The sequence below is a fragment of the Scardinius erythrophthalmus genome (assembly GCF_964197995.2).
Source record: "Scardinius erythrophthalmus genome assembly, chromosome: 12".
In the NCBI taxonomy this organism is placed as follows: domain Eukaryota; kingdom Metazoa; phylum Chordata; class Actinopteri; order Cypriniformes; family Leuciscidae; genus Scardinius; species Scardinius erythrophthalmus.
In genome coordinates, this window is record NC_138232.1 from 30,508,507 (window position 1) to 30,522,706 (window position 14,200).

A 14,200-nucleotide genomic window follows, 5' to 3' on the forward strand; every position below is an offset into this window, starting at 1 on the left:
CGAGTTTTGCCACTGCAAGCACCACTTCACATTTTCTTCAGGAAATGTACATTCTAGTTCTTATTATTATTATTCTGGACAAAGTTTGGCGCGAAACTCGCCCCGCACCGTTTGTCACAGACCCCTGAGTGAAGTGTCAAATCGACCGGCTCATTGAGGAGAGGTGTGCTATGACTTTTCTAAGCGATCGGGTGTACGATGTTCGCACAGCGGACGAAAAAGCGGCCAAAAAAGTCCCCATTGACTTTACATTGGGCATTCTAAAAATATTTGAATCCCAACCGACTTTTTCACACACACACCACTCCAAAGGGCCTGACAGCCCTGCGTCTCTCCCTCTCTCTCTCCCTCAGAGGATTTATATTATCAAGCAGCCAATAAGTAATTTCCTTAAATCTTCATAGCCACACCCTAGCAACCAGTTTTAGCACCCTAGCAACCACTAAGAGCTCCCTAGCAACCACCCTAAACCAAAAAAAAATTTTTTTTACATTTTTTTGTATTTTTTAACGCAATATTACACTCGTGGCCTTGCGATATTGCTCCATGCTTGTGCCTATTCAGCCATAGGCACGAGGCCGCAGGCCGAGTGCCGTACTGAAGGCACTCGTTATTAAAGATTTTAATAACTCTATAAAAACTCCATAGTAACCATCTTTGACAACTACCAACCACCTAGTAACAAAATAGCAACTACCAAAAATACCTTAGCAACCATCCTGAACACCCTAGCAACGTCTAGAAACGCTCTAGTAGATCATAGAAACACCAAGGTGGTCTCGTTTCACTCAGGGCATCAAATGGCCAATCATGAATCACCTCAACACTTCCTAGCCCCTCCCTAGCAACCATTGTCGAGCACCTTAGCAACCAAAATCCTAGAGGGATATCTTCTATTCTGAATGTCACAGAGGCATGGAAGTTGGTTTATATCATTCATAGTAACAAAAAGCCTTTGCAGTTTCATCAATGGCAGCTGTCAAGCAACTCCATAGCAACCAAACAGATTACCCTAGCAACCAAAATTCAAAGAGGGATATCTTCCATTCTGAATGTCACAGAGGCATGGGAGTTTGTTTATGTCATTCATACTGAAAAGCAGCCTTTGGAGTTCATCATTAGCAGCTGCCAAGCCACTCCATAGCAACCAAACAGAGTACCCTAGCAACTATTTAGCAAGACCTATATCTCTGTATCAGAGCATCGTATAGAGATGGGGGAAGGTTTATATAATTCAATATTGACAAGAAGCCTTTGGAGTTTCATGATTGGCAGCTGCCAAGCCACTCCCTATCAACCAATCATAGTACCCTAGCAACCAAAATCCAAAGAGGGATATCTTCCAGTCTGAATGTCTCAGAGGCATGGGAGTTGGTTTATATCCTTCATAGTAACAAAAAGCCGTTGCAGTTTCATCAATGGCAGCTGTCAAGCAACTCCATAGCAACCAAACAGATTACCCTAGCAACCAAAATTCAAAGAGGGATATCTTCCATTCTGAATGTCACAGAGGCATGGGAGTTGGTTTATGTCATTCATACTGACAAGAAGCCTTTGGTGTTTCATGATTGGCAGCTGCCAAGCAACTCCATAACAACCAAACAGAGTACCCTAGCAACCAAAATCCAAACAGGGATCTCTTCCATTCTGAATGTCACAGAGGCATGGGAGTTGGTTTATATCATTCATACTGACAAGAAACCTTTGGAATTTCATCATTGGCAGCTGCCAAGTAACTCCATAGCAACCAAACAGAGTACCCTAGTAACCAAAATCCAAAGAGGGATATCTTCCATTCTGAAAGTCACACAGGCATGGGAGTTGGTTTATATCATTCATAATGACAAGCAGCCTTTGGAGTTTCATGATTGGCACCTGCCAAGTCACTCCCTTGCAACCAAACAGAGGACCCTAGCAACCAAATTCCAAAGAGGGATATCTTCCATTCTGAATGTCACAGAGGCATGGGAGTTGGTTTAAATCATTTATACTGACAATCAGCCTTTGGAGTTTCATCATTGGCACCTGCCAAGTCACTCCCTGGCAACCAAACAGAGGACCCTAGCAACCGTTTATCATGACCCATGTCTCTGCATCAGAACATCACATAGAGATGGGGGTTGGCTCTTTTGTTTTGGTTGGGAAACTGTCTGTAACTATCACCATGGTAACTGATTTCACACCCTAGCAACCGTTTAGAGCCACCTAGCAACCATATTGCAACATATAGAAGCCATATTTCAGCTCCACAACATTGTACAGACATGGTTGTTGGCTCGAATGCAATCATGTACAACACCCTAGCAACCAAGTGGAGAGTTTTGCCACTGCAAGCACCACTTCACATTTTCTTCAGGAAATGTACATTCTAGTTTTTATTATTATTATTCTTCCACACAAAAGTTTGGCGCGTAACTCGCCCCGCACCGTTTGTCTCAGACCCATGAATGAGGTGTCAAATCGACCGGCTCATTGAGGAGAGGTGTGCTATGACTTTTATAAGCGATCAGGGGTGCGGTGTTCGCCCCAGGGGCGAAAAAGCGGCCAAAAAAGTCCCATTGACTTAACATTGAGACAAATTTTGACCACACGTAGCTCTAAGCGAGGATTTCGCAGAAATGTGTGATTTGCCACATTTGAAGAGGCTGACAGGCTCTGTAAGAACATACCTCACAATGGGGTAAAAGTTGCACCCCAGGGGGGCAGGAGCGTCCCAAAGTTGCCCCACTGACTTACTATGGGGAAGGAACGTCCCGTGAAACACACATGCTTTTCCTACTATGGTAAATTGCATAGAGATTTTGTATTGAACGTAGCTCTGGATCACAGTGTCATAGAGACAAGGGGGGGGGGGGGGGCTCATTTTACTCAGATGACCAATCAGTCTCTCAGGATCATTGTGAAGCTATCAAACCACGCCCTAGCAACCATTTAGAGCCCCTTAGCAACAAGTTCCATAGACTTCCATTGAAAGAGTTCAAAGAGATATCTCCAGACTAAATTGTCATAGAAACATGGGGGTGGTCTCATTTGACTCGGGGCAGCAAACAGCCAATCATGAATCACCTCAACACTTCCAAGCCACTCCCTAGCAACCATTGTCGAGCACCTTAGCAACCAAAATCCAAAGAGGGATATCTTCCATTCTGAATGTCCCAGAGGCATGGGAGTTGGTTTATATCATTCATAGTGACAAGAAACCTTTGGAGTTTCATCATTGGCAGCTGACAAGCCACTCCCTAGCAACCAAACAGAGTACCCTAGCAACCAAAATCCAAAGAGGGATATCTTCTATTCTGAATGTCGCAGAGGCATGGAAGTTGGTTTATATCATTCATAGTGACAAGAAGCCTTTGGAGTTTCATGATTGGCAGCTGACAAGCCACTCCCTAGCAACCAAACAGAGTACCCTAGCAACCAAAATCCAAAGAGGCATATCTTCCATTCTGAATGTCACAGAGACATGGGAGTTGGCTTATATCATTCATACTGACAAGAAGCCTTTGGAAATTCATCATTGGCAGCTGCCAAGCCACTCCATAGCAACCATTGTCGAGCACCTTAGCAACCAAAATCCAAAGAGGGATATCTTCCATTCTGAATGTCACAGAGGCATGGGAGTTGGTTTATATCATTCATAGTGACAAGAAACCTTTGGAGTTTCATCATTGGCAGCTGACAAGCCACTCCCTAGCAACCAAACAGAGTACCCTAGCAACCAAAATCCAAAGAGGCATATCTTCCATTCTGAATGTCACAGAGGCATGGGAGTTGGTTTATATCATTCATACTGACAAGAAGCCTTTGGAAATTCATCATTGGCAGCTGCCAAACTACTCCCTAGCAACCAAACAGAGTACCATAGCAACCAAAATCCAAAGAGGGATATCTTCCATTCTGAATGTCACAGAGGCATGGTAGTTGGTTTATATCGTTCATACTGACAAGAAGCCTTTGGAAATTCATCATTGGCAGCTGCCAAACCACTCCATAGCAACCATTGTCGAACACCTTAGCAACCAAAATCCAAAGAGGGATATCTTCCATTCTGAATGTCCCAGAGGCATGGGAGTTGGTTTATATCATTCATAGTGACAAGAAACCTTTGGAGTTTCATCATTGGCAGCTGACAAGCCACTCCCTAGCAACCAAACAGAGTACCCTAGCAACCAAAATCCAAAGAGGTATATCTTCCATTCTGAATGTCGCAGAGGCATGGAAGTTGGTTTATATCATTCATAGTGACAAGAAGCCTTTGGAGTTCCATGATTGGCAGCTGACAAGCCACTCCCTAGCAACCAAACAGAGTACCCTAGCAACCAAAATCCAAAGAGGCATATCTTCCATTCTGAATGTCACAGAGGCATGGGAGTTGGTTTATATCATTCATACTGACAAGAAGCCTTTGGAAATTCATCATTGGCAGCTGCCAAACTACTCCATAGCAACCAAACAGAGTACCTTAGCAACCAAAATCCAAAGAGGGATATCTTCCATTCTGAATGTCACAGAGGCATGGGAGTTGGTTTATATCATCCATAGTGACAAGATGCCTTTGGAGTTTCATGATTGGCAGCTGCCAAGTAACTCCATAGCAACCAAACAGAGTACCCTAGCAACCAAAATCCAAAGAGGGATATCTTCCATTCTGAATGTCACAGAGGCATGGGAGTTGGTTTATATCATTCATAGTGACAAGATGCCTTTGGAGTTTGATGATTGGCAGCTGCCAAGTAACTCCATAGCAACCAAACAGAGTACCCTAGCAACCAAAATCCAAAGAGGCATATCTTCCATTCTGAATGTCACAGAGGCATGGGAGTTGGTTTATATCATTCATATTGACAAGCAGCCTTTGAGTTTCATGATTGGCAGCTGCCAAGACACTCCCTAGCAACCAAACAGAGTACCCTAGCAACCAAAATCCAAAGAGGGATATCTTCCATTCTGAATGTCACAGAGGAATGGGAGTTGGTTTATATCATTCATAGTGACAATATGCCTTTGGAGTTTCATGATTGGCAGCTGCCAAGTAACTCCATAGCAACCAAACAGAGTACCCTAGCAACCAAAATCCAAAGAGGCATATCTTCCATTCTGTATGTCACAGAGGCATGGGAGTTGGTTTATATCATTCATACTGACAAACAGCTTTTGGAGTTTCATGATTGGCAGCTGCCAAGCTACTCCCTAGCAACCAAACAGAGTACCCTAGCAACCGTTTAGCAAAACGTATATCTCTGCATCAGAACATCGTATAGAGATGAGAGTTGGTTTATATCATTCATACTGACAAGAAGCCTTTGCAGTTTCATCATTAGCAGCTGCCAAGCAACTCCATAGCAACCAAACAGAGTACCCTAGCAACCATTTTACAAGACCTACATCTCTGCATCAGAATATTGTATAGAGATGGGGGTTGGCTCATTAGTTTCAGTTGTAAAACAGTCTGTAAATATCACCATGGTAACTGTGTATTCACACCCTAGCAACCATTTAGAGCCACCTAGCAACCATATTGCAACATATAGAAGCCATATTTTAGCTCCACAACATCGTACAGACATGGTTGTTGGCTCGTATGCAATCATGTACAACACCCTAGCAACCGAGTGGCGAGTTTTGCCACTGCAAGCACCACTTCACATTTTCTTCAGGAAATGTACATTCTAGTTATTATTATTATTCTGGACAAAGTTTGGCGCGTAACTCGCCCCACACCGTTTGTCACAGACCCATGAATGAGGTGTCAAATCGACCGGCTCATTGAGGAGAGGTGTGCTATGACTTTTATAAGCGATCGGGGGTGCGGTGTTCACCCCAGGGGCGAAAAAGCGGCCCAAAAAGTTCCATTGACTTAACATTGCGACGAACTTTGAGCACTCATAGCTCTGAGCGAGGATTTCGCAGAAACGTGTGATTTGCCACATTTGAAGAGGCTGACAGGCTCTGTAAGAACATACCTCACAATGGGGTAAAAGTTGCACCCCTGGGGGGCAGGAGCGTCCCAAAGTTGCCCCATTGACTTACTATGGGGAAGGAATGTCCCGTGAAACACACATGCTTTTCCTACTATGGTAAATTGCATAGGGATTTTGTAATGAACGTAGCTCTGGATCACAGTATCATAGAGACAAGGGGGTGGGCTCATTTTACTCAGACGACCAATCAGTCTCTCAGGATCATTGTGAAGCTATCAAGCCACGCCCTAGCAACCATTTAGAGCACCTTAGCAACAAGTCCCATAGACTTCCATTGAAAGAGTTCAAAGGGATATCTCCGGACTGAATTGTCATAGAAACTAGAGGGTGGTCTCGTTTGACTTGGGGCAGCAAACAGCCAATCATGAATCACCTCAACTCTTCCTAGCCCCTCCCTAGCAACCATTGTCGAGCACCTTAGCAACCAAAATCCGAGAGGGATATCTTCCATTCTGAATGTCACAGAGGCATGGGAGTTGGTTTATATCATTCATAGTGACAAGAAGCCTTTGGAGTTTCATCATTGGCAGCTGCCAAGCCACTCCCTAGCAACCAAACAGAGTACCCTAGCAACCAAAATTCAAAGAGGGATATCTTCCATTCTGAATGTCACAGAGAAATGGGAGTTGGTTTATATCATTCATAGTGACAAGAAGCCTTTGCAGTTTCGTCATTGGCAGCTGCCAAGCCACTCCATAGCAACCAAACAGAGTACCCTAGCAACCAAAATCCAAAGAGGGATATCTGCCATTCTGAATGTCACAGAGAAATGGGAGTTGGTTTATATCATTCATAGTGACACAAAGCCTTTTCAGTTTCATCATTGGCAGCTGCCAAGCCACTCCATAGCAACCAAACTTGAGTACCCTAGCAACCGTTTTGCAAGACCTATATCTCCGCATCAGAACATCGTATAGAGATGGGGGTTGGTTTATATCATTCATACTGACAATAAGCCTTTACAGTTTCATCATTAGCAGCTGCCAAACAACTCCATAGCAACCAAACAGAGTACCCTAGCAACCAAAATGCAAAGAGGGATATCTTCCATTCTGAATGTCACAGAGGCATGGGAGTTGGTTTGTTTCATTCATACTGACAACCAGCCTTTGGAGTTTCATTATTGGCAGCTGCCAAGCCAATCCATAGCAACCAAACAGAGTACCCTAGCAACCAAAATCCAAAGAGGGTTATCTTCCATTTTGAATGTCACAAAGAAATGGGAGTTGGTTTATATCATTCATAGTGACAAGAAGCCTTTGCAGTTTCATCACTGGCAGCTGCCAAGCCACTCCCTAGCAACCAAACAGAGTACCCTAGCAACCATTTAGCAAAAATTATTTCTCTGTATCAGAACATCGTATAGAGCTGGGAGTTGGTTTATATCATTCATACTGACAAGCAGCCTCTGGGAGTTTTATGGTTGGCAGCTGACAAGCCACTCCCTAGCAACCAAACAGAGTACCCTAGCAACCAATATCCAAAGAGGGATATCTTCCATTCTGAATGTCGCAGAGCCATGGGAGTTGGTTTATATCATTCATAGTGACAACAAGCCTTTGGAGTTTCATGATTGGCAGCTGACAAGCCACTCCATAGCAACCAAACAGAGTACCCTAGCAACAACAATCCAAAGAGGGATATCTTCCATTCTGAATGTCGCAGAGGCATGGGAGTTGGTTTATATCATTCATACCGGCAAGCAGCCTTTGGAGTTTCATGACTGGCAGCTGACAAGCCACTCCCTAGCAACCAAACAGAGTACCCTAGCAACCAAAATCCAAAGAGGGATATCTTCCATTCTGAATGTCACAGAGGCATGGGAGTTGGTTTATATCATTCATACTGACAAGAAGCCTTTGGAGTTTCATCATTGGCAGCTGCCAAACCACTCCATAGCAACCAAACAGAGTACCCTAGCAACCAAAATCCAAAGAGGGATATCTTCCATTCTGAATGTCACAGAGGCATGGGAGTTGGTTTATATCATTCAGACTGACAAGAAGCCTTTGGAGTTTCATCATTGGCAGCTGCCAAACCACTCCATAGCAACCAAACAGAGTACCCTAGCAACCAAAATCCAAAGAGGGATATCTTCCATTCTGAATGTCACAGAGGCATTGGAGTTGGTTTATATCGACAAGCAGCCTTTGAGTTTCATGATTGGCAGCTGCCAAGACACTCCCTAGCAACCAAACAGAGTACCCTAGCAACCAAAATCCAAAGAGGGATATCTTCCATTCTGAATGTCACAGAGGCATGGGAGTTGGTTTATATCATTCATACTGACAAGAAGCCTTTGGAGTTTCATCATTGGCAGCTGCCAAAGAACTCCATAGCAACCAAACAGAGTACCCTAGCAACCAAAATCCAAAGAGGGATATCTTCCATTCTGAATGTCACAGAGGCATTGGAGTTGGTTTATATCGACAAGCAGCCTTTGAGTTTCATGATTGGCAGCTGCAAAGACACTCCCTAGCAACCAAACAGAGTACCCTAACAACCAAAATCCAAAGAGGGATATCTTCCATTCTGAATGTCACAGAGGCATGGGAGTTGTTTTTTTTATATCATTCATAGTGACAAGAAGCCTTTGGAATTTCATCATTGGCAGCTGCCAAGTAACTCCATAGCAACCAAACAGAGTACCCTAGCAGCCAAAATCCAAAGAGGCATATCTTCCATTCTGAATGTCACAGAGGCATGGGACTTGGATTATTTCATTTATACTGACAAGCAGCCTTTGGAGTTTCATGATTGGCAGCTGCCAAGCTACTCCCTAGCAACCAAACAGAGTACCATAGCAACCGTTTAGCAAAACGTATATCTCTGCATCAGAACATCGTATAGAGATGGGAGTTGGTTTATATCATTCATACTGACAAGAAGCCTTTGCAGTTTCATCATTAGCAGCTGCCAAGCAACTCCATAGCAACCAAACAGAGTACCCTAGCAACCATTTTACAAGACCTACATCTCTGCATCAGAATATTGTTTAGAGATGTTGGTTGGCTCATTAGTTTCAGTTGTAAAACAGTCTGTAAATATCACCATGGTAACTGTGTATTCACACCCTAGCAACCAGTTAGAGCCACCTAGCAACCATATTGCAACATGTCGAAGCCATATTTCAGCTCCACAACATCGTACAGACATGGTTGTTGGCTCGTATGCAATCATGTACAACACCCTAGCAACCGAGTGGCGAGTTTTGCCACTGCAAGCACCACTTCACATTTTCTTCAGGAAATGTACATTCTAGTTATTATTATTATTATTCTGGACAAAGTTTGGCGCGTAATGCGCCCCGCACCGTTTGTCACAGACCCCTGAGTAAAGTGTCAAATCGACCGGCTCATTGAGGAGAGGTGTGCTATGACTTTTCTAAGCGATCGGGTGTACGATGTTCGCACAGCGGACGAAAAAGCGGCCAAAAAAGTCCCCATTGACTTTACATTGGGAGTTCTAAAAATATTTGAATCCCAACTGCCGTTTTCACACACACAGACTCCAAAGGGCCTGACAGCCCTGCGTCTCTCCCTCTCTCTCTCCCTCAGAGGATTTATATTATCAAGCAGCCAATAAGTAATGGCCTAAAATCTTCATAGCCACACCCTAGCAACCAGTTTTAGCACCCTAGCAACCACTAAGAGCTCCCTAGCAACCACCCTAAACCAAAAAAAAAATTGTTTTTAATTTTTTTGTATTTTTTAACGCAATATTACACTCGTGGCCTTGCGATATTGCTCCATGCTTGTGCCTATTCGGCCATAGGCACGAGGCCGCAGGCCGAGTGCCGTACTGAAGGCACTCGTTATTAAAGATTTTAATAACTCTATAAAAACTCCATAGTAACCATCTTTGACAACTACCAACCACCTAGTAACACCATAGCAACTAAAAAAAATACCTTAGCAACCATCCTGAAAACCCTAGCAACGTCTAGAAACGCTCTAGTAACCACCAAAAATACCGTAGCAACCACCCAGAACACCCTAGCAACTGTCTAGCAACCCCCAGAACACCTAGCAACTGCCTAGCAACCACCCAGAACACCCTAGCAACTGCCTAGCAATGCCCTAGCATCCACCCAATATACCATAGCAACTGCCTAGCAACACCATAGCAACCACCCAGAACACCCTAGTAACCACCTAGCAACGCCCTAGCAACCGCCTAGCAACGCCCTAGCAACCACCCAGAACACCCTAGTAACTGCCTAGCAACGCCCTAGCAACCACCAAGAATACCCTAGCAACCGCCTAGCAACCACCCAGAATACCCTAGCAACGCCATAGCAACCACCCAGAATACCCTAGCAACCACCCAGAACACCCTAGCAACTGCCTAGCAACGCCCTAGCAACCACCTAGAACACAATAGCAACACCATAGCAACCACTCAGAATACCCTAGCAACCGCCTAGCAACCACCCAGAACACCCTAGCAACTGCCGATCAACGCCCTAGCAACCACCCAGAATACCCTAGCAACCGCCTAGGAACACCATAGCATCCACCCAGAATACCCTAGTAACTGCCTAGCAACACCCTAGCAACCCCCAGAATACCCTAGCAACCACCTAGCAACACCATAGCAACCACCAAGAATACCCTAGCAACCACCTAGCAACACCATAGCAACCACCCAGAATACCCTAGCAACTGCCTAGCAATGCCCTAGCAACCACCCAGAACACCCTAGCAACTGCCTAGCAACCCCCCAGAATACCCTAGCAACCGCCTAGCAACACCATATCAATCACCCAGAATACCCTAGCAACTGCCTAGCAACACCATAGCAACCACCCAGAATACCCTAGCAACTGCCTAGCAACACCCTAGCAACCACCAAGAATACCCTAGCAACCGCCTAGCAACACCATAGCAACCACCCAGAATACCCTAGCAACCACCTAGCAACACCATAGAAACCACCCAGAATACCCTAGCAACTACCTAGCAACGCCCTAGCAACCATCCAGAACACCCTAGCAACTGCCTAGCAACCCCCCAGAATACCCTAGCAACCGCCTAGCAACACCATAGCAATCACCCAGAATACCCTTGCAACTGCCTAGCAACGCCCTAGCAACCACCCAGAATACCCTAGCAACCCCCTAGCAACATCATAGCAACTACTCAGAATACCCTAGCAACTGCCTAGCAACCACCCAGAATACCCTAGCAACTGCCTAGCAACACCCTAGCAACCACCTAGCAAAGCCCTAGCAACCACACAAAACACCCTAGCAACACCCTAGCAACCACCTGAACAACATGAATAAGCCATATCTCAGCACCAGAACATCGTACAGACATGTTTGTTGCCTTGTATGCAATCATGTACCACACTCTAGCAACCGAGTGGCGAGTTTTGCCACTGCAAGCACCACTTCACATTTTCTTCAGGAAATGTACATTCTAGTTATTATTCTTATTTTTATTCTGGACAAAGTTTGGCGCGTAACTCGCCCCGCACCGTTTGTCACAGGCTCTTGAGTGAGGTGTCAAATCGACCGGCTCATTGAGGAGAGGTGTGCTATGACTTTTCTAAGCGATCGGGTGTACGATGTTCGCACAGCGGACGAAAAAGTGGCCAAAAAAGTCCCCATTGACTTTACATTGGGAGTTCTAAAAATATTTGAATCCCAACTGCCGTTTTCACACACACAGACTCCAAAGGGCCTGACACCCCTGCATCTCTCCCTCTCTCTCTCCCTCAGAGGATTTATATTATCAAGCAGCCAATAAGTAATGGCCTAAAATCTTCATAGCTACACCCTAGCAACCAGTTTCAGCACCCTAGCAACCACTAAGAGCTCCCTAGCAACCACCCTAAACCAAAAAAAAATAGTTTTTTAATTTTTTTGTATTTTTTAACGCAATATTACACTTGTGGCCTTGCGATATTGCTCCATGCTTGTGCTTATTCGGCCATAGGCACGAGGCCGTAGGCCGAGTGCCGTACTGAAGGCACTCGTTATTAAAGATTTTAATAACTCTATAAAAACTCCATAGTAACCATCTTTGACAACTACCAACCACCTAGTAACACCATAGCAACAAAACAAATACCTTAGCAACCATCCTGAACACCCTAGCAACGTCTAGAAACGCTCTAGTAACCATCAAAAATACCGTAGCAACCCCCCAGAACACCTAGCAACTGCCTAGCAACCACCCAGAACACCCTAGCAACTGCCTAGCAACGCCCTAGCATCCACCCAAAATACCATTGCAACTGCCTAGCAACGCCCTAGCAACCACCCAGAATACCCTAGCAACCGCCTAGCAACACCATAGCAACCACCCAGAATACCCTAGCAACTGCCTAGCAACCACCCAGAATACCCTAGCAACCGCCTAGCAACACCATAGCAACCACCCAGAACACCCTAGCAACCACCTAGCAACACCATAGCAACCACCCAGAACAGCCTAGCAAACACCTAGCAACGCCCTAGCAACCACCCAGAATACCATAGCAACCGCCTAGCAACCACCCAGAATACCCTAGCAACCGCCTAGTAACACCATAGCAACCACCAAGAATACCCTAGCAACTGCCTAGCAACACCATAGCAACCACCCAGAACAGCCTAGCAACCACCTAGCAACGCCCTAGCAACGCCCTAGCAACCACCAAGAATACCCTAGCAACCGCCTAGCAACCACCCAGAATACCCTAGCAACCGCCTAGCAACACCATAGCAACCACCAAGAATACCCTAGCAACTGCCTAGCAACCACCCAGAACACCCTAGCAACCGCCAAGCAACGCCCTAGCAACCATTTAGAGCCACATATAAACCATATTGCAACATATAGAAGCTATATTTCAGCTCCACAACATCGTACAGACATGGTTGTTGGCTCGTATGCAATCATGTACAACACCCTAGCAACCGAGTGGAGAGTTTTGCCACTGCAAGCACCATTTCACATTTTCTTCAGGAAATGTACATTCTAGTTAGTGGTGCTTGCTGAAAGCAAGGCATCACTATTGTTATTGCTCATACTTATTAGTGGTGCTTGCTGAAAGCAAGGCATCACTATTGTTATTGCTCATACTTATTATTCTTATTCTTATTATTATTAGTGGTGCTTGCTGAAAGCAAGGCATCACTATTGTTATTGCTCATACTTATTATTCTTATTCTTATTATTATTATTAATGGTGCTTGCTGAAAGCAAGGCATCATTAGTGTTCTCTTGCATACTTATTATTAGTGGTGCTTTTTTAAAAGCATCACTATTGTTATTGCTCATACTTATTATTAATGGTGCTTGCTGAAAGCAAGGCATCATTAGTGTTCTCTTGCATACTTATTATTTTTATTATTATTATTCTTCCACACAAAAGTTTGGCGCGTAACTCGCCCCGCACCGTTTGTCTCAGACCCATGAATGAGGTGTCAAATCGACCGGCTCATTGAGGAGAGGTGTGCTATGACTTTTATAAGCGATCAGGGGTGCGGTGTTCGCCCCAGGGGCGAAAAAGCGGCCAAAAAAGTCCCATTGACTTAACATTGAGACAAATTTTGACCACACGTAGCTCTAAGCGAGGATTTCGCAGAAATGTGTGATTTGCCACATTTGAAGAGGCTGACAGGCTCTGTAAGAACATACCTCACAATGGGGTAAAAGTTGCACCCCAGGGGGGCAGGAGCGTCCCAAAGTTGCCCCACTGACTTACTATGGGGAAGGAACGTCCCGTGAAACACACATGCTTTTCCTACTATGGTAAATTGCATAGAGATTTTGTATTGAACGTAGCTCTGGATCACAGTGTCATAGAGACAAGGGGGGGGGGGGGGGGGCTCATTTTACTCAGATGACCAATCAGTCTCTCAGGATCATTGTGAAGCTATCAAACCACGCCCTAGCAACCATTTAGAGCCCCTTAGCAACAAGTTCCATAGACTTCCATTGAAAGAGTTCAAAGAGATATCTCCAGACTAAATTGTCATAGAAACATGGGGGTGGTCTCATTTGACTCGGGGCAGCAAACAGCCAATCATGAATCACCTCAACACTTCCAAGCCACTCCCTAGCAACCATTGTCGAGCACCTTAGCAACCAAAATCCAAAGAGGGATATCTTCCATTCTGAATGTCCCAGAGGCATGGGAGTTGGTTTATATCATTCATAGTGACAAGAAACCTTTGGAGTTTCATCATTGGCAGCTGACAAGCCACTCCCTAGCAACCAAACAGA